At 46.8% G+C, this 27,020-nt stretch overlaps 1 protein-coding gene and 1 non-coding gene across 2 annotated transcripts in view; both read right to left on the minus strand.

Annotated features, from left to right (window-relative positions):
* Positions 1-27,020, minus strand: part of ATP10A (ATPase phospholipid transporting 10A (putative)) — a 188,843-nt gene that overhangs the window by 117,582 nt on the left and 44,241 nt on the right. The window lies entirely within an intron of this gene.
* On the minus strand, positions 20,448-20,554 carry LOC112061911 (U6 spliceosomal RNA). Its single transcript, XR_002890436.1, has one exon. It is a non-coding gene; the product is annotated as a U6 spliceosomal RNA (small nuclear RNA).

The following is a 27,020-nucleotide window of genomic DNA, read 5'->3' on the forward strand; positions in this document are numbered from 1 at the left end:
AAGTCAGTTTCCATTTGCCTTGAAATCTTAAAACATTAGCTTGCCCACTCCAGCAGAGCACGTATTGAAAACAGTAACTTTGAAGGAGGCATTTGAGCCCAAAGGAGACCCCCGCACAGACCCCTGGAAACACAGAGCAATGGATGAGGAAACCTCGGTGACCGACCGTCCTTGCGGGAGGACCCGTCCCAGCCATGGAAAGCAAAGGGAGAGGCAGCAGAGCAGCTCCAGGATGCCTGAAAGAGAAAGGCCCTGCAGTCACAGGAACTCCTAAAGCAGCAGGACCCTTAAAACCCAGACTCAGGAGCCACTTGTGGAACAAAGGCATCACAGAACCCCTTCATCACCTCGAGAGACAGACAAAAATCCCTCATTGAAGTCCCACAGTCCAGTTGATTGTTCCAGCGGGAGCTCCAGCACTGAGTGTGGACCCTACACCGACCCTGCAATGCATCTGCCTGGCCTGTGTTACTCTTATTTTTATTATATGTATATCATATACATTATATAGTAATATATACTATATAACATATATATTAAATGTGTATGTCTATATATATAATAAATACATTACATATAACATACATATTAGATATAAGTTGCCCTCCTTTTCTCAGCAACTATATTTGGACATAACGTCTTTAAAGAGGTGACTGAGTCGAAATGAGGTCATAGGGTGGGGCCCTGATCCTTATAAGGAGAGGGAGAGACACCAGGGATGTGTGTGCACAGAGGAAGACCATGTGAGGACACAGGGAGAAGACAGCCATCAGCAAGCCAAGGAGAGAGGCCCCCAGAGACACCAGTCCTGTCAATGCCTTGATCTTGGACATCCTGCCTCCAGACTGTGAGACAATAAACTTCTGTTGTTTAAGCCGCCCAGTCTGTGGTGCTGTCACAGCAGCCCGAGCAGACTAGCACCCAATAACTTCAATTCCCATGACTCCTGCTGGAAGGGGCGGCTTCCAGCCTGCAGGGATGGGAAGGGAGAGAGCAGCAGAGGACCAGGTGACAGAGGGCATCACACCAGGAGACTCTTCCACAGGCTTATGTCCCACATGCCCCCATGTCTGTGCACAGGAAAAGCACCACAGAGAAAACATGTAAGTCCCACTGACACCATACGGCAACACTGGCCTCCTAAGAACAGATTTTAGAAGCACCAGGTAAACAATTTAGGACCGGCTTCTATTTCCTCAGGTCACGGTGGATGCAGGCTAGGGTGGACAGGACACGTGGCCCCTCCTCCCCATAGGAAAAGTCTCAGGAGTGTATGCCACCTGTGGCCTCCCTGCAAACTCCAGAATTCTAACCTCCACCAGGCAGGTGCCTGCACTCCTCCAGGGACCAGGAGATCCACCTGAGATGCAAGGTTTAAAATCACCCAGTCCTCAACACTATGCATTTGTTTCCAGCAATTTTAGGAAGTGGCACTGTGTAGTTTGCCCCCAAGATATTCCTTCTAAAGCACAGGTGCTGCCCCATGTGGTGGCAGGATTCTGAGACATCCCCTAGATCCCCAGCCCTGGTGTGCAAGCCCCTGCCAGCACCCCACCCCCCGGCCCCCAAGTAAGATGGGGGTTGTGAATGTGGGAGGAGTCACTCCTGCAGGTGTAATGAAGGTGACCAGTCAGTGGGCTACGAGCTAATCATCAGGTGGGCCTGATGGAGCCACAGGAGCCCTGTAAACTGGGCCTAAACCAGAGACAGTAAGTCAGACACTAAAGTGTAGAGAGCAATGGAAAGGCCTCATGACCAGGGCCAGGAGCTGAGAGTGGCCCTGGCCATCAGCCAGCAAGAGCATGGGGCCCCAGGCCTACCAGCACCGGAGCTGAATTCCACCAAGAACCTGAACGAGCCTGGAAGAGGACGACACCACAGCCAGGCCAACACCTGGACTGCAGCGGGTGACGCCCAGGGCAGAGCACCCAGCCAACCCGCACCTGCACGCCTGCTCCCAGAAGCTGTGACACCACACATCTGAGTTGTCTCCAGCTGCTGAGTTTATAGTAACTCATCACACAGCAGTAGAAAACGAATATGCACAATTCCCTTCTTCTGCACAGAAGCAGGAGTCAGAGGCAGCTCAGTCCTCTCAGGGCACAGCAACTGGAAAACTCCCACTCAGCTTTAGAATATGCATACCGAGAAAAGACTACCTCATAGGAAAAGAACGCAGAGCAAGACTGGTTAAAATCCAAACACACTTCCCTCTCCTCACAAAGTGGGAGCCCGACAGAAGGTATGCATAACATATTAAAATGTGGGGAAACGTGTAGTCTTGAAATATGGGCCACATCATACATATTAGAAGCATGGAGCATGGACCCTCCACGAGAATGACAACCACCCTTGCAATCAGCCATCACCGAGTACCCTGCTCAGGTGTCCTAAGGGGTCTGCCCCAGAGTGTCCATCCAAGAGTTCAAGGGTCATTGGTGGAAAAAAGTGTGATTCTTCTGAGATGGGGGCGGGGGTGCGGGAGGGGTCCAAACTGAAAGGGGTCCTTCAAAAGAACCCTTAGGAGGCCACAGGCAAAAACATGTCTTTTCTAGGGAAGCACTGCCACTGGTTTTTCTGCGCCAAACCCCTCACCTCTTGGCCTGTTGTTTGCTCAACTGTAAAGCCAGAGTGTTAAATAGATAATTTCCAAGATCTGTTCTTAGGCCAAAAGAGGCTTCTAATGATTAGCTTTCCTCTTCTGGGAAAATCAATTAACACCATTCATAATTAGTCCTGCTGAGCTTTGAAGTTCTTATCTGATCCTTTTTTGTGCAAAACACAATGTGAGGGGTGAAGGAATAAGGAAATATTAGAGTGACTAGTGACAAATTTTATTTAAAGACAAGAGGTAAACAGAATTTTAAGATCCCTTAATTCATCATTTTTGGTCAGTTGTTTAGGCTGACAAACTATTTACTTGTACTAGTTATGTTTTTAAAGTTACTAAGTAAACAATTCCAATAAGAGGAGGTAGCTGGCTTATGGAATTTACAGGAATTATTTTAAGCAGTTGAAAGCAGGTTTTTCCTGAAGATCACTATGTTACTTTCATGTAGCTCTTCATGAATGCAGGGTTCAAAGACTCCTGCTCAGAAATGTTCTGTTAATGATTTATTTTTTGAAATGCATCAGAATTCCCACCAGTTCAGCCTCACTCATGATCCCTCTCCAGTGTTGAAACTGTCTCTGCAATGGCTAAGGGTTTTCAACAATGTATTTATAAATCTCTCCAATTGTACTGGGGGGAAAAACAAATCTGATTCCATATTGGATCTGTTTCTTTAACTTCTGTATTCTATTGCTTTTGCTTTAAGTTAATCACTAAAGGGACATTGCCTATAAGCTTAAATTATACATAAGGGCCCATCTCTGGGAACCCTGCCTCCCAGGTAATGAGCCTTAAGCTAAAATACCTTTGTTTAGCTCACAAGAAACATCCTGACCAGGCCCACCTGTGAATGACTACAGGGAGGAAGAAATTAACACCTCCCCTCCCAAGGCTGATAGGAAACAGGAAGTGTTTGACTTTACTTCCCCTTTTAGTATAAAAGAAGTCTGAATTTTAACTCAGGCAAGATGGTTCTTTGGAGCAAGAGTCCACCACCTTCTTGATCTGCTGGCTTTCCAAATAACGTCACTATTCCTTGCCCCAGCAACTCATCTCTCAATTTACTGGCCTGGTCTGTCGTGCAGCAAGCATTATGAGCTTGGACTCCGTAACACGATGTGGCCAAGAAATAAAACCAAACAAACAGATAAAGTTTAAAACAAAAAAAGGCACTTGCAGAATTGAGGGAATTTTACTTTCATCTTCAATGCGTTGTTTTCAAAGAAATTTTCATTTAGGTTATTGGATTACCATTTTCCCAAACAGCAAAAGAAAATTTTTTTAAGGTGACAAAAGATTCCAAATTTGAGAAACCATTTAACATCCCTGGTGACCCACTGCCCCTCCTTGTACAAGGACAGTCCCAACAATAATTGGGCTGTTACTGTCCCTGATCTCCAACCTGGTTTACGGATTCATGAACATAAGAGTCCTCCCGCCTGAAGGAAGGAGGAAGAGGAAGATGCATGCCCATTTTTGACTCCACCCACAGCAGGTGACTCCTCCCTTGTAATGTGACACGACCATTCCAGTTTAGTGACCAGGAGGCAGGCTGCCCACAGTTCTAAATGTGTCCATGAAATGCCCATGTCACATGCATGGAACCAGCGTCCCAGGGCATTTTGCTGTTGGAGACCTTGCCTCTTCCATTTCTCAGTAATTTAGGAAATGAATGAGAAGATTGAAATGCTTGGATACACATTTGATTTTCTGGCCCTTACAGTATCTAACAACTTTACGTGGCCATATTTTACCACATACTTTCTCATGTTCCAAAAATGCTCCCTTTAATTCAATTGCATATAAGTTTCACAACCACACAGGGGAACTCCCCAGAGCCCTCCCACCATTCACCATGCCCACACCCTGCTCAGGGGCTGGCAATGCGTGTGCAGGGGTAAACAAGGCACATCTCACTCACCTCCCTGGATTTTTCCCTCCCTTAGACCTGTCTCTCCCCCAACAAGACCAATAAACAAAGGAGTGTGTCTTGGGTTTGGATGGGTAGGAAAGAATGAGAAAGAGAAAGAAGAGATGGAGGCTTTTTAAGGTTTGAGCAAATCCACTTGAAAACAAGGCATTAAAGATGAAAGTACAATTCCCTCACTTGTGTTTTAAGTACAATTCAGGGCTGAGAAGAACACTTGTTTTGATTAGGCAGTCAGGGAGTGCCTCCTGGAAAAGGAAGCATCTGACTTTAGCTCCTGAAGGATGAAAAAAATCTTAGCCTAACCCATACCCCACCCACCCCAAGGGGACTACTTATACTAAAGAGTGGAATTTCGGGAGAGGCTAAAAGGGCAGTGCCCAAACCAGAGGTAAGGCAGGGCACAGCAAAAGAGATCGGGAGACTCAGACACAGAAACAGAAAAGAAAGACCAGGCGTGGGAGTTCGCCTGTACAATCGATGTGACTGGACTCCATGAATGATTAGATGAAGCAGGCACGGGGTGCCCAGGTCTCCAGCCCTGGTAGCTGGAATGTGGGAGCCACTGACCTCACCCAGAAGTGGGTGTGCTGTGGGATGGAACAGAGTCCAGTTGTTAGCAATTCTGAGTCCAAGGTGCTGGTGGGCGTATGGGGTGGGAGATGCTTCCAAGACCAAGATAGATAAAGACAGGCACTCAGGGTTCACGCATGGAGGTGACAGGATGCCGACCACGGGCACTGTCATGGTGATTACCAGGGAGAGAGCTGGCTAGAAGGAAACAGCGTGAGCTCGGAGGGAGGCAACGAGGAAGGGAATGCCGAGGAGGGGAAGCCGGTGGGGGTGGCTGGGCAGGCAGGCGGGGCAGAGAGTGGGGGCTGGGAGTCCAGGATGAAGATGTGCCCAAGGCCTCGTGGTGCCCGCTCACTGCCACGGGCAGGAGTCCAGGGGCCACACTTTCCACCGCCAAGTGATCACATCTGGACAGTCATGGAATGTGTGGCTCACAGTCACTGTATTTTTATTTCCTTTTGTGGGGCCTCAACCTTCAGTGGCACAAACCTGAATATGGCACACCTGTTAAGATCAAAGGTCACTTTTCCAAACACTCCTCGCCCTTCTTCCTCCCCCTCCAGACCTGTTTTCCAACTCAAGCACATTTCCTGCCTGGCTAAGGGAGAGTTCAGTCTCTTGAAAGACGGGGAAATGTTTTCCAGGAGTGGGCCACCTGCACAAGGTTCACGAATGCTTAACAGCTTGGGACAAGGCTTTCAGCCAACACCAGCTGGCGGCTGACACCAAATCCCCGTCAGCGCCCACACATCAGCATCATCTTAATAATCAGAGCCACAGAACAGTAGGTACATCCCCCCACTAAGTGCAGCCCTCACATGGAGCAGGCAGCATGCAGAGTGCTTACACACAGTCCTCACACTACATTCTCACTTACGGATGGACAGACTGACCTGTCCAAAGTCACACCCAGAAAGGGGCACAGGGAGGACCAAATCTGTCCGACTCCGGGGCCCATGAAGCCCTGGGGGAGGTCTGGTTTTGAAAGTATTATACCTTTTACATTTAATTTGTGGCTTGTAATTAAAGCAAGAGCTGAGATTTTGTTTTCTTAACTTAAAAAGACAGTGTGATTGTTCAGAACAGTTAAGTGAATGGGGTACCTGTATGGGCAGCGCTGAATGTAGAATCATAGAGAAAATAAGACCGCATGGTTAGCAACATTCCATACGACGTCTCTGACATGGAACAATTATCCCTGTAAAGAAAAAGCTCTTTCTAAACATCAAATTGTTTCAGGTCTACCTGTCAGTTTATCACATCTCCTGTTGGTAAAACATCCCCTGGATAAGAAAGGCAAGCTCCAACTAAAGTCGTGCTTCATTTACTAAACAGAAAAAAAGTTGGCCAGAAATATTGGGATGCATGCAGTTTAATGCATGTTCTTTCCTCCAAATGGTTCAAGATCAAGGTAGGGTCAAATGTAAAGTATCTAGAAAGATCCATAGAACACATTTTTAAGAAAAAGAGAAGCCCAGAGAACTCACGAAACACACAAACCAACTAGACTCAGGCCTCCCAAGCATGGCCCGAGTGAAGTACTCCTTTGGTCCTCGAAGGGGAGAGCTGCTCAACACTTTTTTAAGCTTTTTTAAGCAAACAGAACAAATGAGAAAACAGGATGCAGTGAGGCAAGCCCTAAATGGGAGTGTGGCAGCAAGAGATCCAAGAATCTCATGGAATAATCATCGTGTCAAGGCCTGATGCCTCAGGGATGAGAAAACCCTTCATGGATTCATTATTCAGATCGTGGACAAATGAAGGATTATGTGGGGATGAAGAGAGAGAGAGACAGAGATGGACAATTTTCACAGCACTTTAAAGAGACCCATCAAGACTCTGAAACTACCCCAAATTTAATATACACTCATTATGAGACAGGCCTGGGACCTGGGACCTTTTGCTGCAGTGCTGCGATGCTTGCACCTGGACAAACCTCTCCTCTAGCTACAAAATACAAAGAAACTATAATGAACTAAAAATAATTGCATGTATGTACAGTTGGGGAAAATTCTGGACAACAAGATACAAAGAGACCAAAAAACCCAACTGCCACTTCTGAAGAGTCGGGAACCAAAACAGGGAGTCAGGAGCAACAGCAGGGTACTGCGCATGCCCCCTGCACACAGTACCACCAAGGGGGTGGGCAGATCACCTGAGCCACCCCTCCAGCCCGACCCCTGGACACACCCCGACCCTCACCCCATATAAGGAATCAGCTCGCCCCTCCCCTCAGGGAGCAAACAAGGGAATCTCTTACTTGTTTTAGCTCCCTCCTGCTGCAGCAGGAGTCCCAATAAAGCCTTGCCTGAATTTCTTGTCTGGCCTCTGATCAATTTCTATTGATTAAGGAGGCCAAGAACCCTGGTCCCTAGCAATTACACAACAGGCAGAGAAGGGAAAAGCCCAGAATGAGAGAGATAATGGCTTTAAAGCAGGGTTTCTCAGCCTCAGCGGCCTCTGACGGTTGGGGCCAGATCATTCTTTTTGCAGTGGGCTATCTGCACTGTGGGACTTGGGCAGCACCAAGCCCCCACCCAAGAGGGGCAGAAGCCCCTCCCCACAAATCCTACCAGCCAAGTTCCTCCTGGGGGCAAAGTCGCTCCAGGTGGAGGACCACCACTTCATAGCACCCAGGATGGACATTCAGGAAGGTGGGTTATTAAGTAACCTTTACAGAACCAACATATTTTAAAAATTATGTGGGTGAGAACTCAGCACTGAAACAGAAATGGCAAAATCTGCAGCAGGCACCCGACCCAAATCTGTTGCATAACGTCCAGAATGTGTCTCCTTTCCACCCTAAACTGAAACAGCTGCTCCTTCAGTGAGACATGCTAATGGATTCGCAATCTCATACTAAACAACAGAGCATGCTGGCGGTACTCGCCCGGATTACAGGGCCTCTGTCTTCTTTAGAATGAAGATTGGATGCTGACTTTCCCAGCACCCACTGGACTATGCTGGGACCACACAATTATTCACCGCAGTGCCACACTGCATACCCAGAAGAAAGAAATTTTCCCCAGGAGCTGTACTAGCTTGTGACAGCAAAATGACACCTAAAGGAACATGACCAATTAGAAACCTCTTGGTGAGTTATAAAACTTTTGTTTTTGGACAGATCATTTCTACGGCAATCTTTTCTGAGTTTCATGGGACAGTCTCAAAATAGCTCACCAGACATCAGGATGTGGGGATCAGACTCTTTATCCCAATAATAATACTGCCCATTTGTAAAGCATGTAAAACACTTTGGGGGCACTTATAGAGTTTTCAAGGTAATTTCTTCTACATTCACTGGTTGGTATGACATTCTCATGAAACAGGCAGGATGACTCACATTTTTCAGGCAATGCCTTAACTGGGAGAGGTCTGGTGTTTTTAACAATTTTTCCTGAGAAGCTGCAATAATACATACTTCTCCATTGGTACCTAAGAGTACCCGCCCGCCCTGTTTCTGCAAACAGTAAGTGCTTCTTTCTTTTCTCTCCTTGCCACCTGATAGGCAGACAGGACACCTTACCTTTTTATTGCTCCTGCCTGACTCCCAGGCCATTTAACCTGTTCTTCTGGGAATAAACTGCCTATTTTCCCACTGTTTTTCCTATCATATTGTTTGCTTCCTTCTTGACAACTTAATTTGTGAGAGCTTTTATATTAAAAATATTAATCCTTTTTATTTTCCCTTGAAAATATTTTTCTCTAAAGAATTATGTTTTTTAATGTTTGCTTATAGTATATTTTTGTCATATAACAGTTTTAAATTTTTCTATAGTTAAATATGTGTGAGTTTTCTAGGCCTGGCTAAGAAAGTCCCCTGTGCCCCTAGACTGGACGTTTACTTCTTTGTTTTTTGCTGGGGAGTGCAGCATTCTTTTCTTTGTTAGTATTCAAGTGTTCAAATGAACTGATATTCATTTTTATATAGTACAACCTGAGGGTCCAAGGCTGTTTCCTCCAGACAGCCAATTGTATAAACACTGTTTATTAAATAATCCTTTTCCCACGGAACTTAAGCACCCACTCGAAAATTCTCACATATAATATCATGTATTTGGGGTTTATCATGTCTTTCTCCATGTCCACACTCTGACACTGGGATCCACTGCACAGTGTGCTGGATCAGCCCCACCACTGGGAGGCCCCCAACCCCGGGTGGAGGCAGCCCCGTGGCAGGGCCCCGGCTGGCACTCTGGGTGACACTGGGTGCTTCCTGCTGCCACCTCTGCACCCCTGAGAGTCACAGTCAACTTCATGCTGCAGCCCTGGTTCTACTAACTGTATGAAAAGTCCCTCCTGTTTGATCTTTTTAAAAATGTCTTGGCTATATTGGGGCATTATAAACTCTAAGGCCACTTTATTCAATTCCAAGAGAACCTTGCAGGCACAACCACACAACACACATGCACCCTCTTCTTGGAGAACTCACTCTCCCACCCACGGCCACAGGAAGCCTCCTGCTGGCTTACATCCTTCAAAGAGATACTGCAGTTTTCTTCATGCAGGTTTTGAGCCCTTCTTGTTCAATTCACTCCTAGGAATTTTATAGTATTTGTTCCTGTTTTCAGCACTATCCTCCCCACTTCCCCTCTGGGTGCTCAATGCTCCCTGAGCTACTATGAGTCATTCTTTATGGTCTCAAGCCTTCCTCAGCAGCTGTTTCTCTGGGCATGAGTTCCCTCTGGTCAAACCATTTTCCTTTCCCTGGCGGCCAGGCCCCTTTGAAGGAATGGTTATTATTCTTGGTTAGCATGTTTGGGCTCTGCTCTGCTTTCTAAAATGATGGCAGGTGCCCGCCTTATGGAAAGTGAAGCAGCCCCCAAGAGAGCAGTGAGCAGGAAGTTCATCCAGGCTCCCGCTGGCAGCCTCTCCCAGCCTCAGGGGCAAATGAAAAGCACCCCAGAGGCCAGAGCGTCAGGTCACCCTTGCATGCACCAACGGCCACCTTCCCCACTGAAGGCCCACAGCCCTCTGCAGGCCCAGGCTTTCTCCAAGACACTCTCCTTTGTGGCACCCACCCCAGTGCTGTTCTTTGAGCACCTGTGGCCTATGCAGGAGCCTGAGCCAGTGCTCTGCACGGACTCAGATGGACCAAGGTCGGTCCAGATGCATAGACACCTGTGGCCACTGCTCCAGCATGCAGGTTGGAGAGGAGAAAGGCTCAGGCCCCCATTTCCCCAGAGCCCCCTGCTTCCTCTGAATCTGAATCTTGAAAGTGAGAAGGCTTCATTGATGACAAGGTCCCTCCCTCTCATCTGACATTCTGAGGGGACTAAGGGCCAGAGAAGGAGACGGATTTTCCCACTCGGTGGGGGTGATGGTCTGCTCCCGCTGCACTACCCGGAGTCGTCCCAAGGCTCACTGAAAACCACTGACCTTTTGGGTCACTCTCTGACTAATACCATGCTGGGCTCCCCCCGGCCAAGCAGAATGAGGAATCACTCAAGCAACCTATTCTCTATATAAAGTTCTCTAAAAAAAATCACTGTAATAACATTTCTCCATAACTGATTTATTGCAAATGTCCCTCAGTCATGACAAGCACGGTGAACGACCTCAAACAAGCCCTGTCCTTCAGAAGATTCAGCCCCTGGAACGGAAGGGATGTTAAAATATGGATCTAACTATGCTCTGGCGACATGATTTCTATTGAAGCAGTTTGTGTGGGGATGTAAGACACCTCTGGAATTCACAGCTTGGGAGTCCAATCCCAATTTTCTCCAGTAAAGCAGTAACGGCAACAGTAACCTCAGGAAATTGATTTCACCCAATAATTTTCTGAGAACCATCAACAATGCTGGAATTCAGAATTGACTTAACCCCCTCCTTGGGTAAAGACATGGTGAGTTCGGCCATGCTGCTGATGGTCCCCTTCTCCTTGTGCCACGGCTGCCAGACCCCACAGGCCACCGCAGAGTCACTGTCACCAGTCATGTCTGCAGTGCCCTGTGAGGGGGTGCCACTCCCACTTTAAGGATGAAGATGCTGAGGACCAGAGGGGTTGGTTAAACCTATGCCCTGACTCACAGCTGGAAGAGAGGAGAGTTGCTCCAAAAACACGCATAGAAGGAAGGCCTGAAACTAACGTAACCCATGCTTTCCAATTTTAGATTACTGGGGGGCAAAAATGCTAAGAAATGGGAATTGCTAAATTATAGATGTTCTCGCCTATCTTTATTTAGAAAAAAAAATTTCCTTTTCTTCTTGGGGGAATCAAGCAGGTTACAGTAAGTTACATTCAAAGAATCTTTTGTCGCTACACAAATGTGCAAAGTTAAGAAGCACACCCCTTCGGAGGAACTGAATCAGCCAGGGGTTCCCACCATCCCAGCACCAAATCGCCATCATACTGCTGAGCCCACCTCATGAGGCCTGGGTGCCATACACGTGACTGTCACACAGACCCCACTGCGGGAAGGCCTGCCGACTGGTCACCTCTGGTCCAATTCTAAACCCATAACAATGACGACTTTGGGATTTCAACGTAGCTTCTTGAGATGAGGGAGAGACAGACTCTTCCCTCAATCCACTTCAGTGATTTGGGGTTGAAAGTGCTTGTAAATATGGGAACAAAATTTTTTTTAATGTTTTTGGATTTCTGCTTATGCCTCTAACAATCTAAATACCATTGAATTCAAGTCCTAATTTTGGTTTTAGCAATATGTTATTATCTTTACCACTATTAATAGTAATACTTATTTTCCCAAAGACTGCCAGGTAGGTACCAGCACTAAAATTACTGCCTGGAAATATTTCTTGAGACATTTTATTCCTTAACTGAAGTAGTGTGTCATGAAATCCGCTGGGAAAAATTTGACCTGTGAAAAGGGTTTGTTTCGCAGCCAAAGCACACGCGCTGAGTGTCACAGTCTCTTTCACCCACACAGCCACAGCTCTGTCATGACCCTGTGTGCACACACAGCCAGGGCCAGCACATGGGGGTTCCCACAGCAGGGTGCTGGCCACGGAGCCTTTGTTCCTGCACAGGCTGTCTGGCCGACATCAGAGAGCACTCACCCTTCTTCAGACCGCCCCGGTTCTTTCCACTGGGGATGTGCCCCTGTGGCCAGGCAGGCATCCTGGGCATGGCTGCAGCCACACGTGACCTGGACAGGTGTCCTCTGCCTGGAACTTGCCTGCTGCCCACTGGGATGAGCCAACTGGGCCTCAGGACAATGCCCCCTGGGTGGAAATGGCAGCAGCAGAAATTCAAACTCACCTTGGAAAGGCCTCCCACTCCTTCAGTGGCTCTTGAAACTTTAGTAACTTGGAAAGGTTATCTTTCAGAAAAGAATTCACAAAACACACACCTGTGTATATTAGGCTCCTCAGTGGCACAAGGAATCCCCCTGCTGCCAGGAAAGCTGGGACGGGCACCCCCAGGCCCAGGAGACACCTCTGAGCAGGTCACTGTCATGAAGAGGGGCCGACCCACCGCCCGCGTCTGTGGACATCCCGCAGCAAGGCCAAGGGCACAAGGAGGGCAGCACAGAACAGCGAGAAGATTCCAATCGGCAGGAGAAAAAAAGGCTTTTTTACTTCCTGCAATATGTGATCCCAGTCTGGTGAGAAAGCTTCCAGGTCTCCTGGGCCACAGGGGCTAGATGACAAACACCCAACAAGAGAACAGTCTCCAGATCATGGTGACAAAACCCGATTCAGCTGCTCTGGCTGCCACCCGCCCTGGACACGCCCATAAAGGGCTTTCATCTGGAACACCCAACAATGCAAACTGAGTCTAGTGTAGCGTAGAAGGTGTGTCAGGCAGCCCACTCTGGAACCTTGGGGACGCTTCCTACCCATCCTAATAAAATTCACTTTATTTCAAATACCAATACATGGCTAACTATTTTAACATCTATTTCTCACCTTATTTTTTAGTTTTATTTTATTCCTAGTATTTCAACAACAGCAGAGCCTATGTGCTTTTACAGAAATAAAGTCCACACATTTAATCTAACGCCAGTATTTGAATAACTTTAGTGACAGCACTATCCTCATGCTGTCCCCCTTACGGAGGAAAGTTTGGGGTGTCATTCTGGGTGAAAGGAAAATGTATCTCCTCTTAGGTAACTAACTTGAACAAAAGAAAACTCTTTGGAGTGACAGCCTCTCCTCAGCTGGGGAAGGCAGACCAGTGTGTGCCATGACCCCAGGGGGACAGAGATGCTTTGGGGAACCCGCCACATGTACTGCCCTCACACTGTCCTACACACTGGGATTTGAGGCCCCTCAGCCAGCAGCTCCCCAGACCCCGGGTTCAACCCCAGTGTCAGCACTTCCGAGCTGTGCTGCCAGGTGTGTGTCTGAGCCTGTGTCCCCATCTGCAGAGTGGGGATAACAGTGACAATGCTTGTACCGTGGGGGTAGGGAATGGGTGCAAAGATGAGCTTGGCTGTGTACTCAGGGCTGCTGTGACGGGGTCTTCGGTGAGAGTCTCTGGGGGAAGGTGCCACCACGGAGCTTTGGAACGCTGACTCGTACTCACCTCCCAGGCAGCCAGCACCTCTCATCCTTAGTTTCCCAATCATCAGGCCTCAATGTGCTCATTTTGAAAATGGTTCAACCTGGCATGGAACAGCCTGCTTTTAAGGAAATCACACCTTTCCGCTCTATAAAGCACCTTGCCCCTGCCCCTTCTGCACCTACTGCTCACCAGGCTACTGTCCTTTTGCACCACCAGGTGGGAGGGGCACCTCGGGCCCCCATGGGGACCCCTCCTTACTAATCCCTGAACCCGACATGCCTGACAGAGCACAGAGGCCACGTGGCAGTGTATCTCCGTTACTGGCGAGCAGTACTACTTGCCTTGGGCCAAAGGCTGAGAATCTCCCTGTGTTCCAAAGGGAAGGATCTCATGCACATTTTTTATACCAACACAGGGAACACGTGCTCCACATGACGGGGTGGGGGCACATGGCCGACTCAGGCTAGCTAGTACCACACACAAAGCCATCTTTGATCACCAGGGAGACTTTAAAAATTATTTTCCTGTTTCAAGTCAGTAAAATGTTGCTTTTGGGCCAAGACTTACTTGCGAACTCTCCAACTGGATGCTTGTCTTCTGAGAACAGAACAGAAATTGGGCAAAGTGTACCACGGAGACATTGCATATGCCTGTCTCTGCAGTACAGACTGTGTTGTTTTAATGTCGCAACATGGAGCTGGGCTTTCCTCCTTGAAAACTGAAACCACCAGGCTGGGAAATATGGAGGCAGCTTCTCTCAGACCCACAGGCCTCCCTCACTGAAGCTGGGGCCACGTGGATGCACTGAGTCAGAGTCTGGGACTATGGACCAGTTCCCTCTGGTAGCAGTAACAGATTACCACAAGCGAAGTGGCTTAAAGCCACACAAATTTATCATGTTACAGTCCTGGAGGTCAGAATCCCAACATTGGCCTCACTGAGCTAAAATCGAGGTGTCGGCAGGGCCGCATCCCTTTCTGGGGGCTCCAGGGGCAAACCCATCTCCCTGCCTTTTCCAGTTTCCAAGGCCACCCCCCTCCTCCACCTTCAAGGCCAACGTGGCGTCAGGCCTCTCTCACTGAGCTCCATCTCTCTGGCTCTCTCCTGATTTTTTTTTCTTCCACCTTAGGATCCCTGGGATTATAATGGGCCCACCCAGAAAAGCCAAGATAATCTCTTTATTTTAAGGTCATCTGATGAGCCACCTTAACTGTGCTTTGCCATGAAAATATTCACAGGTTCTGAGGATTAGGAGGTGGACGTCTTTGGGGGACCATTATGCTGCCTAAAACAAATCATGAGCAGAAGTCAGGTAAAAGTGCATTTTAGGGCTTCCCTGGTGGTGCAGTGGTTGAGAATCTGCCTGCCAATGCAGGGGACACGGGTTCGAGCCCTGGTCTGGGAAGATCCCACATGCCGCGGGGCAACTGGGCCCGTGAGCCACAATTACTGAGCCTGCGTGTCTGGAGCCTGTGCTCCACAACAAGAGAGGCCACGATAGTGAGAGACCCGCGCGCCGCGATGAAGAGTGGCCCCCGCTTGCCACAACTAGAGAAAACCCTCGCACAGAAACGAAGACCCAACACAGCCATAAATAAATTAATTAATTAAAATTGCAACCTCCCTTTAAAAAAGTGCATTTTATATGTGAGGAGGGTGTGGCCAATATTCAGTGGGATGTGTCCTGAAGTCAGCTCCCACTTGGTGCCCTCATGGCCAAGGGACCCTTGTGAGGGGGGACGATTCCTGAAACAAGGCAAGGCCCGGCCACAGGGACACATCCCCCTCTGACCCTGGACACAGCAGCCTAGGGTCTGAGGGGAGACAATGGTTCGCGGGAAGGTGGTCAGGTTGTGACTCTGTGGCCTGTGCTGGGCCCCCACTTACCATCCCTCAGGCACATCTGCCATGCAGTCCCCTAGGACCCCTGGATTACTCGTGACCCGCTGGGCACCTTCTTCCTTTCATTCACTCACTCATTCATTCATCCAGTGTCTGTTGGTTCTGCTGGGCTACGTGCTAAGGGACGAGGCATGACAGGGAGCAAGGGGGCCTGTGACACCCTCATACCCTCTGGGCATCTGCAAGTTTCCTCTCTGCTTCTCAGACACAAGGACTGCATCACTAGAGCAACTCGCCCACCATGGAGAGTTCTTTAAAGAGAGTGACGGAACCTACACAAGCAGCCCGAGCTGCTCTGCCTTAGTTAGTCTGTGGGGACCAGGGTTTGGCCACGATGCAGCTGCCATTCTAACCCCTGGCAGGCAAAGTCCAGTCACCATTCCCAAGGGCCCTTGTCACTAGCACCTGTTCCATAAGGATATGACCCTCAGGTTCCGAAGTGCTGCCGTCCTGCTTGTAAGGCCAAGATAGCCCACAGTGGACACACCAGCAGCACCTGCTAAATGCAACAGTGAATTCGGAAAGCCCAAGAATGAACCTCACTCAGTCTGGACCAAGCTGGGCAATTCTCAAACCTCCACAGGCCTTGGCTTCTGCGAGCGTAGACTGGGAGCCACAGATCTGCCAGACGTGGGCTTGAGTACGCCTTAGTACCACCCACACTGCTGCTCTGTCTGCACACTGCACTGCTGCAAGATGTGTGCGAGTGGGAGGCGTGTGTGTGCGGTGTATGCACGTGAGTGTGTGCAGTGTGTCTGTAGGTGTGGGGGGGTGCACACACGTACACATGGATGGGTACACATAGATATACACATCAAGGACAACTGACACGCATGGAAGTCAAGTAGAAAGAGCCTGAGATCTACAAAGATAGACGTGTTCAATCAGCCTCTGGCATCCACTTAGTGTGTGGGCCTGGATTAGCCACCTAACTACTAGGAATGTGAACGTAAGTCATCTTGTCTGGAAAACGTGGCTAATGACACAGGCAAGTCACCTCTCAGAACTATCCTTGGGAATCAAACCAATTTTTTCCAGCACACACTTTTGAATATTAAATATATAGAGTCAAATAAATGTTTGTTAAACAGCTGAATGAATACTATTATGTGGTATTTCCTTTAGAAGTATAAAATATTATAAAAATATCAGGAATTTTAAGTATTGGCTCTTTAGATTTGCTCAAATTGTAATACATCCTGGGTTTGGAAAACAGAAAGGTGGGAATGGAGGAAAAGTAAAAGCCCTCTTTTGAAATCTTATAAGGCACATGCAGCAGGTGTGGCAAGCTAATGGTGATGCGGGAGAAGGTTCTGAGAGAACCAGCCTCCACATCTACACACAGGCCCACAGGACCCTGCTGGATACCCGCTCAATGATGCTTCTCCAGCTAGTTTAGAATGACTGGTTGAGTCCCTAAGACCCACAGTGCAGATGGAATCCACCAGGCCCAGGACACACTGGCCTCAGGGCCCCCACTTCACCACCTTGAGTTCCTCCTGCTGTACAAGGGTCCGGATCGGGAAAAGAGATGTTGCCTCATTAAGAAACAGAAAGTCTTTTATCATAATCAATATTTCAATAGTAGCATTCACCAAAAAGTGGGCCCACCCCCTGCATCACACTTAATACATATTTCTGTGCTATCTTTGAGTTCGAACAGCTGGCTATTTACAGATTTTGCCTGGGAAAATAACGCATGAACGTATAAGAAAGTTCCAAATAAAAGTCGAAGTCTTGTAGCTCAACACCCGTGGGTTGTGTCCACTCTAGCACCTCCTGGGCCCACAGGTTGGAGGCTTATGTATCCTTTCTAGGGGCAGAACACAAGGAAATTCTAAATCCATGGGTTAAAAAAGGAAGGCTGGACTATTTTCCTTCCCAAAACTCCCCTAGCTCTAGGAATTGGCAAACATTTCATAATTTGCTTCATGAAAACAAGTTTCTACCTTTACTAAAAAGAAAAAAAGAAAACGTGAAATTCCCATAATTCCCAGAGTCTCGAGGAAAAGGTATTTCAGAATCAAAGATGAAAAGCACATCTGCTAGTTATTTCAAATAGTCTTCCCAAGACATTTACCTTAATTCTTAGAAAAGCCCCTTATATTGCTTCGAGAAGAAGCAACTGCAAACTGCTAAACATAATTATCTTCTAATTAATACAGAAGAAACAGCCACCCTGACACACCTTCTGCTCTCCCTCCACCAATGAATGCTCCCTGACCCCAAACCAGGAGAAATGAAGGGCAGGCATGTGTTTTCTCCAGTGCATCTAAATGGCCCAGTTCTGACCCCAGCCTACCCTTCAAGGCACCGATGTCTCCATCACACAGACTGCCTCCACCTCAGCTGGGAGCTCAGCTTTTCAGAAGCAACAAAAGATGGGCAAAGGAGAAGTGCTCAGGACTTTCAAAGAACGGCCACCTTGGGTGTGAGATCAGAAAAACACCCTTCACTCATTTCTTCATGCAGTGGAATCTTCACATATTTCAAGAATCAGCCCGAATGCCATCTTCTCTCCTCCACTGAGCGCCTCTGAACGCTCAAGGTGACCAGATGCCCAGGCTCTGAGCACCTGCACTGGGGAGGGTGGGCAGGCAGCCTGCCCGCGGGCCTCCTCACCCACTCCACCGGGCCACACGCACAGGGTGCACACTGGCCTTCAGGCCGCCCATCCCCTCACCCTGCCCATGGCCTGGCCTCCCAGAGGTCAAGCTGGTTTTGCTGGCTGAATGGATGAATGCTTTGAGATTCTTGCGATGGTCAAACATTCCTTGTGGGGTGATGGTTTTAAATGAAGTCCTAATTAACCAAATATTTTAAAGAGAAAAACGCTTTCGTTGCTGCCAGTTGGGACTCTGAAATGACGTCCTCACCAATTTTCTAACTATAGTGGAAGTGAAGGTAAAAAGTTCGACTGAATGATTTCTTTGAGGAAGACCACAGTAGAACATACCAGTAAGAAAAAAAGCAGTAAGCAATCACCATTTAAGTAATATTGAAAGTTAAATGTGTCCTATTTACTTTCACAAGTGCCAAATATATCAGCAGGCTGAAAGCACACAGCCCCCGATTTAACTGTTCGTTCCCATGCTGTACTACACAACCAGGCCCTTCATTTCACAGTATGAAAATAACACCACCATGAGTCACCGCTCGGCAGCAAGGTTACTTCCCAGTTCTAGGGTTTGTTCTCACTGTTGCATTTGCTTTTTTCAAGGTCTCACTAATGGCCTTACTGTGCTAGGGGTATTTTGGATGAAGCAGCTAGGCATAAGTTAATGGTTAAATGAGCAAAAACGGATGACAGGTTTCCCCCACTATCCAAAAGCAGAGTGTTTCTATGAAACCTTTCCTGACCTGAAATGTCATAAATAAAGAAGCAATTACCTTACGACACATCTGGCAAGGGATGCACAAAAATAAATCTAGATAAAGCACAGATGCTCACACAGTTCAAAGCTACTTGATGCAGAGATGCTGAGTGTGGTTCCCAGAGGAAGAGCTTGGTGGTGTCACTCTTTGAGGTGTGCATTGCCTCTATTACCACTCGCTGCAAAACAAACGCTATTTTTGCTTTTTGCCTTTTTTCATAAAAGCAAAAATCCTCTTTGGATTTCTTTTGGTTAGCAAAAGTGAACGCAAAAAAATAAATAAATAAAAGTAAAAACAAAGTGGCATAAACCGAACCTTCGAAAAGTGTGGGATACCTATACTTCAGCACAACTTATCGATCAACTCTCATCAAAACACTCTCCCGTTTGTCTCCTGTTTCCCAGGTGAGAAAACAGTTTGTATAAGGAACTAGTGATTCACGACTCATGGATTTTTATGCCAGTATTTTCCCCCATCAGGTGACCAGCCTGGATCTATAATATTTTTATGCCAAATGCTGTCTACTCTTTGGGGGAACTTAGAAGAAGTTTCTTAGAGAAGGTGGAGTTTGGCTTTAGGATTAAAGGCTGGGGGGATTCACACATGCTAACATCAGCACAGGCTTTCCTGGATTTCAGGACACGGTTGGGAGGATGTGATGTGCTCACTGACTGGCCGTGAGATGGGGGTATGCAGGGAGGCCACAAGTGGGCAATACAGTCCTTACAGGAGACGGCCCACATGGTGGGGAGGGGAGACATGATGGCTGCATGGGAGGATCCCTGCTTGTGTTCTCTGAAGCCTGAGCCCTGTGGAAGCTTCCAGCACTGGGACAGTCTGCACTCCAAGTAAGAGAACCCTGGGCGGCCCCAGATGGGAGGGTGGGAGGCGGGGAGGTGGGACCACCCCCCCGAAAGAACCCAGCTGAGTGTGGGATGGTGGGCACCGCATGTCACAGTGGAGGAGTCCCCAAGAGATGGGCTACAGGAGGGAGCCTGTAAGGCCCCTACCTCCCACAGAGTCTAGTGGGAGCAGGGTGGGAGTGGCGAGCCATGAACTAAGGGCACCAGAAACAATTACTGATGGCAGAGTGATGGAGGACACACATTTCACTTTGACTTTCTCAAAATTATGGTGTTTCTTTCAAAACTAAAGACGAGAAAAATCAAATGAGCAACCAACGTTAAGAACTCCGTCCACTTCACCACAAATTTGTTGTGAGCTAACATTAACAAAGGGCACATTTATATAAGGATGGCTGTTTTTGTTTTTGTTTTTGTTTGGTAAAGTCTATCTTCAAGGTAACACGCAATTAAATTTCTGCTTTCAGAAATTTTTATTTGTGCTCATTTTCCTTTCCTTCTTGGGAAAACCTCAAACTCACTCATAGTTACATAGATGCACCATGTGCCTGAGAACAGTGCTCATCACCCTGTATACGCCGGGAGGCGGGAAGATGTTTCCATGACCACCGCTCATCTTTGGTCTAACAGCACACGGTAATTTTTTTTTAACATCTTTATTGGAGTATAATTGCTTTACAATGGTGTGTTAGTTTCTGCTTTATAACAAAGTGAATCAGTTATACAAAAAATATGGAATGCTTCACGAATTTGCGTGTCATCCTAGCACAGTGGCCATGCTAATCTTCTCTGTATCGTTCTAATTTTAGTATATGTGCTGCCGAAGCGAGCACAGCACACGGTAATTTAAGCATGAGGACTTGTTGCTAAAAATCCTGAAGTAGAAACGAGAAGGGGATGGAAGATACTTTGCCCCCTTTCCCATGGCCTATATTCTCAGTTCTGCCGTCGCAGAACTGGCTGGTTAGATCCCGGCTGGCAGCCGATACAGAAGTGGTCTGCCTTGGGGTCACCCACGCTGCAGACTATATGCACTTCAGGTAGATCTAGGACGTGTATGGTAAACCACCTGACATAAGAAATTAATTACACGAATTTTTTTTCCAAAAATGACAATGTGCATTTTAGAATCTAGTTTTCAAAGTCAGGGTCTTCAACTAGAGATGAAGGCTTGATGGCAGTTTCCCCATCACTTAATGTTAACTCCCTGTGATCCATGTAAGTGTTACAGAGTGGGGGGTGAGATATGAGGAGGCCAGAGCAGGAAAACTATCCCCGAACTCCTCATCTCCTGAAAACCTTCTAATAAGACCTGCTGCCGAAAGCCCAAGGGCCTGGTTCAAGTTTCCTTAACTTTCCTGTCTGTGGTTACCTGACAGTACAGCAGTGGGGTTGCCAGGAGATGGAGTGCAGGGATGAAGGCGCGGATGAATTCAAATGGACGATTTGAGCCTGATGTGTCTGCACTGCTTAGAATTCAAAGCTGCTGGTAGGCAGTTCAAGAGCAAGCCAATCCTCTCACCTGCATATTTTAGGGTTCCTTTAAATCTGAAGATGTTCTGGGAAATACACATCGATACTTGTTTGTTTTCAAAGTGTAACAACGCCCACAGAGTTCTGGGCACACAGACTGTTTTGCAACTTAAATATATACCATGAAACTATGACTCTATGTCCACAGGGCTTTACCTCCTACCTGCCTACAACACGCAATGTTTGTACCACAGTCTGAAAACAGAGCAAACAGTCCTGGCCAGGACTTACAAGACGAGGTCTCCCGGGTCTGATGGAAAAGGCTTCCACAGAAAGTACCACTACTGGGATCCAGGGGATGACCACTGGGTGGCCAGAAATTCATCTGCAAAGCCAGGGAGGTGAGGCATGCAAAGACACACCATAATTATGCCTAGAAGCCAAGTGTAGCACAGCCTTCCCTTTAACCACAGCCTGACAGAAGCAGAGAAGTAACTGCCCTGATCTGGAGTCAGCACAAGTCTCCTAGCCATGACAACAGTGTGTGTTTGAATGAGGTGGAGGACATGTGTCATCCAGCAGGGGTCACAGGTGACCTGACACCACCTTAGCAGAAATTTCTCTTCACTTCACTAATTACAACCCATTAACAGACTTAAGCCACCAGACAATGGGGTCCAGTGAGCATGGGTCCCAGAGGGGTCAGTGTGGGTGGAACACAGGAGGCGGGGAAGGCCAGCATCAAGGACACTGCAGGAGCCCAGAAGGGAGCTGCTGGGATGTCCCAGGCAGACGTGGACCATTTGGGCTCTTTGCAGGCTCTCTACAGATACAGAGCTGGGTGATTAAGAGGAAGAAGGCCAGAGGCAAACTTTGCTGACTGGCCAGTTCCTGGCCACAGAGAGAGTGAAGCATCCCACCAAGACATACAGCAGAGTTGGGGAAAGAAAGGAGAGGAAAAAACTAAGAGAAACAGGAGATGAAGACAGAGAGGGAAGAGAGAGGAGAAAGACAAAATGATCAGGGCAGGGCCTGATCGTTTACAAGAAAAAAAATTTACAAGAAAATAATTAAAAAGCACTAGTGAGATTGTGGGGAGGAAAAGCTTCAGGGACCCAGAAACATCACAAGTGTCAGGGACACAGGGACAGTGAACATGGGTCATCAGACACACGGGGACCGACATCACACCTAATCCAGCTGTACCACAGCTCACTCTGCCAGTTACTGTGTGTCTCCCCAGGCCCAGCCCCACTGCTCTCCACTCTGTGAGGCCGGGGAAACTGAGGCACGGGCTGGAAGATGCCTGCCGGCACAGTGCACAGCATCACGCAGGACCTGGAGCGATGGCGATGCTCGCTCAGTGCCTGGTCCATGTTTCTCCCCACACAGCTCCTCTGAAGTGGACGCAATTATCAGGAGACATAGCGAACATTTACAGGAGCAAAGATGACAGCTGTAGTGCCTGCCTGGCCTGCTAAGAAACTGACGCCTAGGAGTTAGTTGTTTTTTTGTTTGTTTGTCTTTTAAACAGTTTCCTTAGTTTCTGACTATCCCTCTGATAAAGAGCACGGTATCAATCACACTTTAAAAATAAGTCAGGAAACAGGAACCTCACTCAGATTCTTACCGTGTTAAAGAACACTTCTGTAGTTTGGATATCATGCCCTGTGCTGAGTACAAAGCTCGATTTGTTTCTGCTTTGTAATGTAGAGTGTTATGTTCTACCCTGCTACACAATCACTTTGAGGAAACATTACTATAAAAATAAATAAGTTTCTTTTTTCATTCAAAGGGAGGGAAAATAACAAGGACGCCCTAAGCACACCCACAGACCTTTTCCAAGAACACTTGTATTTGTCCCTGGGCTGGCAAGAATGTTCTGCTGATGATATCAAAGTCCTTTAATTTATCTACGATCAATCACACTTAAACACTGAGGAAAAAATACTCATTCTGTTCCACTTTAAATTAAAACAAGCTATTTTTTGGGTACTAGGCTGTCTTTATTTTTCTTTGAACACAGCGGAATGCGCTACTCTGAGACCTGGCTGTGGAAGGGCAGCAAAACACACTATTAATCTCTGAGTTGGAGTTTTAGAGAAGACAAAGTATAATTCCATTTCCAAAGATGATCGCCAGCTTCCACTTCTGACCAAGTGGAATATACAGGATTTACTCTCCACTTTGAAACAAGTAAGAAGCTGGGACAAAATACATTTTTTAAAAATGGTTTTCAGCACTTCCCTGGGGGTGCAGTGGTTAAGAATCCACTTGCCAATGCAGGAGACACGGGTTCAAGCCCTGGTCTGGGAAGATCCCACATGCCACAGAGCAACTAAGCCCATGCGCCACAACTACTGAAGTCCACGTGCCTAGAGCCTGTGCTCCACAGCAAGAGAAGCCACAACAATGAGAAGCCCGCCACTGCAACGAAGAGTAGCCCCCGCTCACCGCAACTAGAGAAAACCTACACACAGCAACAAAGACCCAATGCAGCCAAAAATAAATAATAAATTTTTTTTAAAAAATGGTTTTCAGACACTGGACAGCAGGAAGCTGTGAGAGGGGAGCAATTGAGGTGAGCCCCACACTTGCCCTGCTTTATTGTCTGAAGGGTCTCAGGCTGCAGACAGGATGGGGAACCAGGCAGAGCCCTCGGTCTCCCCAAGCCGGTGGGGGACAGAGCTGAAGGTCCAGGGAGATCAAGGCCGCTGCAGTTTGCAGGGCAGGGTGCCAAAAAGGGAGAGCTGCCCAGAGAGGCCAGCTGCTCTGGAGACCAACAGAGGGTCCCCTGAGGAAACAACCCAAGGCCAGGGAAAGAACCACCTGAAAAAAAAGCAAAGGAAGGATCTCTGAATTTCCCAGTGGTCCAGGAATAGTCCTTGCTGTCACCAGCTAGGGTAGAAAGTTTCTTAGTTCAAAGTGTACAGAAGTGTCCAACAGCATATAAAGTAAAATTCATAACACTTGGCCTGGTGATAAAAAACCACAGGCATGCAAAGAAGAAGAAAGGTAATCAAGAAAATAAAAATCAAGCAATACAAACAGATGCAGAAACGATACAGATGACAATGAGTAGGGCACTAACATAGTTGCGACAACTATAATCTGTGTGTTCAAGAAACTAGAGGAAAGATTAAATTGTTAAGTAGACGTTTGGAAGAGATTTTAAAAATAAAGACCCAAATCAAACTTCTAGAGTTGAAAACTACAAAGTCTGAGATGAAAAACCCACTGGATGAGATTAACGGCAGATTAGACATCTTAAAAGAAAAAAAATTAATGAACTTGAAGACAGAGAAATAGAAACTATCCAATATGAAAAACAGATTTTTAAGAAAGATGGGAGGGTATAAAAAGAGCATCAGTAAGCTGTGGGACAACTTCTAGTAAGCTAATACATCTGAAATAGAGTCGGGGGGGTGGATGGGGGAGCAGAGAAAAATGGATGAAGAAATAATGACCAAAAATTTTCCAAATTTGATGAAAACTATAAATCATAGATTCAAAACACTCAATAAATCCCAAGCACAAGAACAAGAAGAAAATGACACCCCAGGCAAATCATATTCAAACTGCTTAAAAATCAATGACAGAATCATAAAAACAGAGAAAAAATACATTATGTACAGAGAAGCAAAGACAAGAATGATAAACTTGTCATTGGAAACACCAAAGCAAAAAAGACAGTGAAGCAACACCTTCAAAGTATTGAAAGAAAAAACTGTCCACCTATAATTCTACACCCAGTATAAACATATTTTGAAAACAAAAAAGAAATAAAGACTTCTTCAGACCTAGAAAAATGGCAAGAATTCATCCCAGGTAGACCTGTACTCTGGGAAAGGAAATGGAAACCCTTTGGGCAGAAGAAACGTCACAGCAGGTGGAAATCTGCTTACACAGAAGTGATGACAGGCACCAGAAACGATGCCCATCACCTGGTGTCAGCAGTGACGTCTGCAGAGCAACGCCTTTGGGTCTGCAGTCCAAATCCTCACTTGCCCTTTTCCTCAGGACCACCCATGCCAACCTGGGCCTCATTTTCCTGCGATTTTTTTAAGTTGCTCTGGAAAATACATGTTTCCTTGTGATCCCTGAGGTTTCCACGTCTTCAAGCTGGGCAGAAGGGAGTCTGTTACTTCAAAAGATAAATGAAAAAGTCTTCTTAAATTTCAATTAGGCCACTTTGGATTTCCCTTGGAACTATTTCTGGTTTGGGAACTTATTTTGTGTACAAAAAAGAGGAAATTCTTTTGCATTTCCATTTTTGGGGACAGACAGAAGATAAAGGCAGAGCCAGCCATATTAACCTGGTATTGTGAAGTTTGTCAGAGTCTGGGACCAATGTTTAAAAATTAATAGGAAAATGCACAAACATCTGCACTATTTGTGTAAGGTGTATACCTCCCAAACACAAAATGTCCATTTGGCTTGTGAAGAATATGTATGTAAGAAGGTTCTCTCAAGAAGCTAGAACATCCTTTCAAAAAAAAAAAGATATTACAGTTAAATTTTTTGCTATTTGCTAAAATCAATTGGATTAAATTGAACTCTCTCCACCCCCCACCCTCTACCAAGTTGACATCAAACCACTGAGCACTCAGAAGTTAAATTCCATAAAACACAAGCAGCTGTGCTCCATCAAAACAAAAACAAAAATTGACACAAATAACTATTCACTTAACCCAATTAGTTGAGGTTATTGATCAGTTGAGATTATCAATACTCAAAATGATTAACGTAACCTCATATTCTAAACCAGGAGAAATCTGTGTGGCATTCTAGGGAGAGGACCCAGGGAGGTGACAGGAGAACCAGAAAGCTGCAGCCACAGATCAGCTACTTGCACATTTAGGCCTGTTTTCTCATTTCATAAATGGCATTGATTTCTCGTTGCATAAAGGAGGGATTATGGCTCTGCAACCGTCTCAAGGTTCTACTTTAGACACTTCTAAAATAGTATCTACAGAGTCAATGGCGGGCCTGTTCCGCCATGGGAGTGTCAAGGTCTCAAACCAGTGGTCCACAATAACCTCTGCCTTCAGAGTTCAAAAAAAGAGACTTATAAAAAGACATTTATAAAAATCTTGATGTCTATTTTGTTGTGAAACTCAGTCAGCACTGCAACTGCACGGGAACAAGGGGCACGTCTCCGGGCCGGGCTGGGCTCTGCAGCACAGTATCGTCCATCATGGGGTCTGGGTGCCTGCACAGTCTGACACCTCCGAGGGGACACACCCTTCTCCCAGACGCTCCCCTCAGCCCCTCCCAACAGCTCTTCTCACTCCCAGGAGTGGCCAGGCAGGAAGAAGATGGAAAACTTAAATGCACCAACTCTGTTATCTATTAGCAGATGGTCTTAACATTGCAGACGGCAAAGAAGCTTAGAGCTCACCTCTTCCAACTCTCACCCGACACACCAGGTCACCTCTCCTCACACCAGGTCACCTCTCCTGGTTATTACAGGACACGGGCTAAAACCAAACTCAGGAATGAATTCTGCAAACATCCTTTATTAAGCTTACTGTAATGATTAGATATTCCACACATGTGAAAAGTGGCTTTTTCCAAGAAAATGATATTATGTTGGAAATGTTAAAAACAAAAGACTGGTTTTATTTATTAGCCATTTTCGAGGAAATGTTAACTTTACCAAGGAAATAGCTTCCCTCCTTAGGATGATACATTTTGCTTTACACAGGCTATTATTACCTTTGTGTTTTAAATTGATGGGTCAATTCAGTTCCAACTCTTGCAAATGAAAGGAAATTTTGCCTTTCCAATTCTAGGCTGATAATCTGAGGGTTACTCTAACAATTG

This window comes from Physeter macrocephalus, chromosome 11, assembly GCF_002837175.3.
Source record: "Physeter macrocephalus isolate SW-GA chromosome 11, ASM283717v5, whole genome shotgun sequence".
Taxonomy (NCBI): domain Eukaryota; kingdom Metazoa; phylum Chordata; class Mammalia; order Artiodactyla; family Physeteridae; genus Physeter; species Physeter macrocephalus.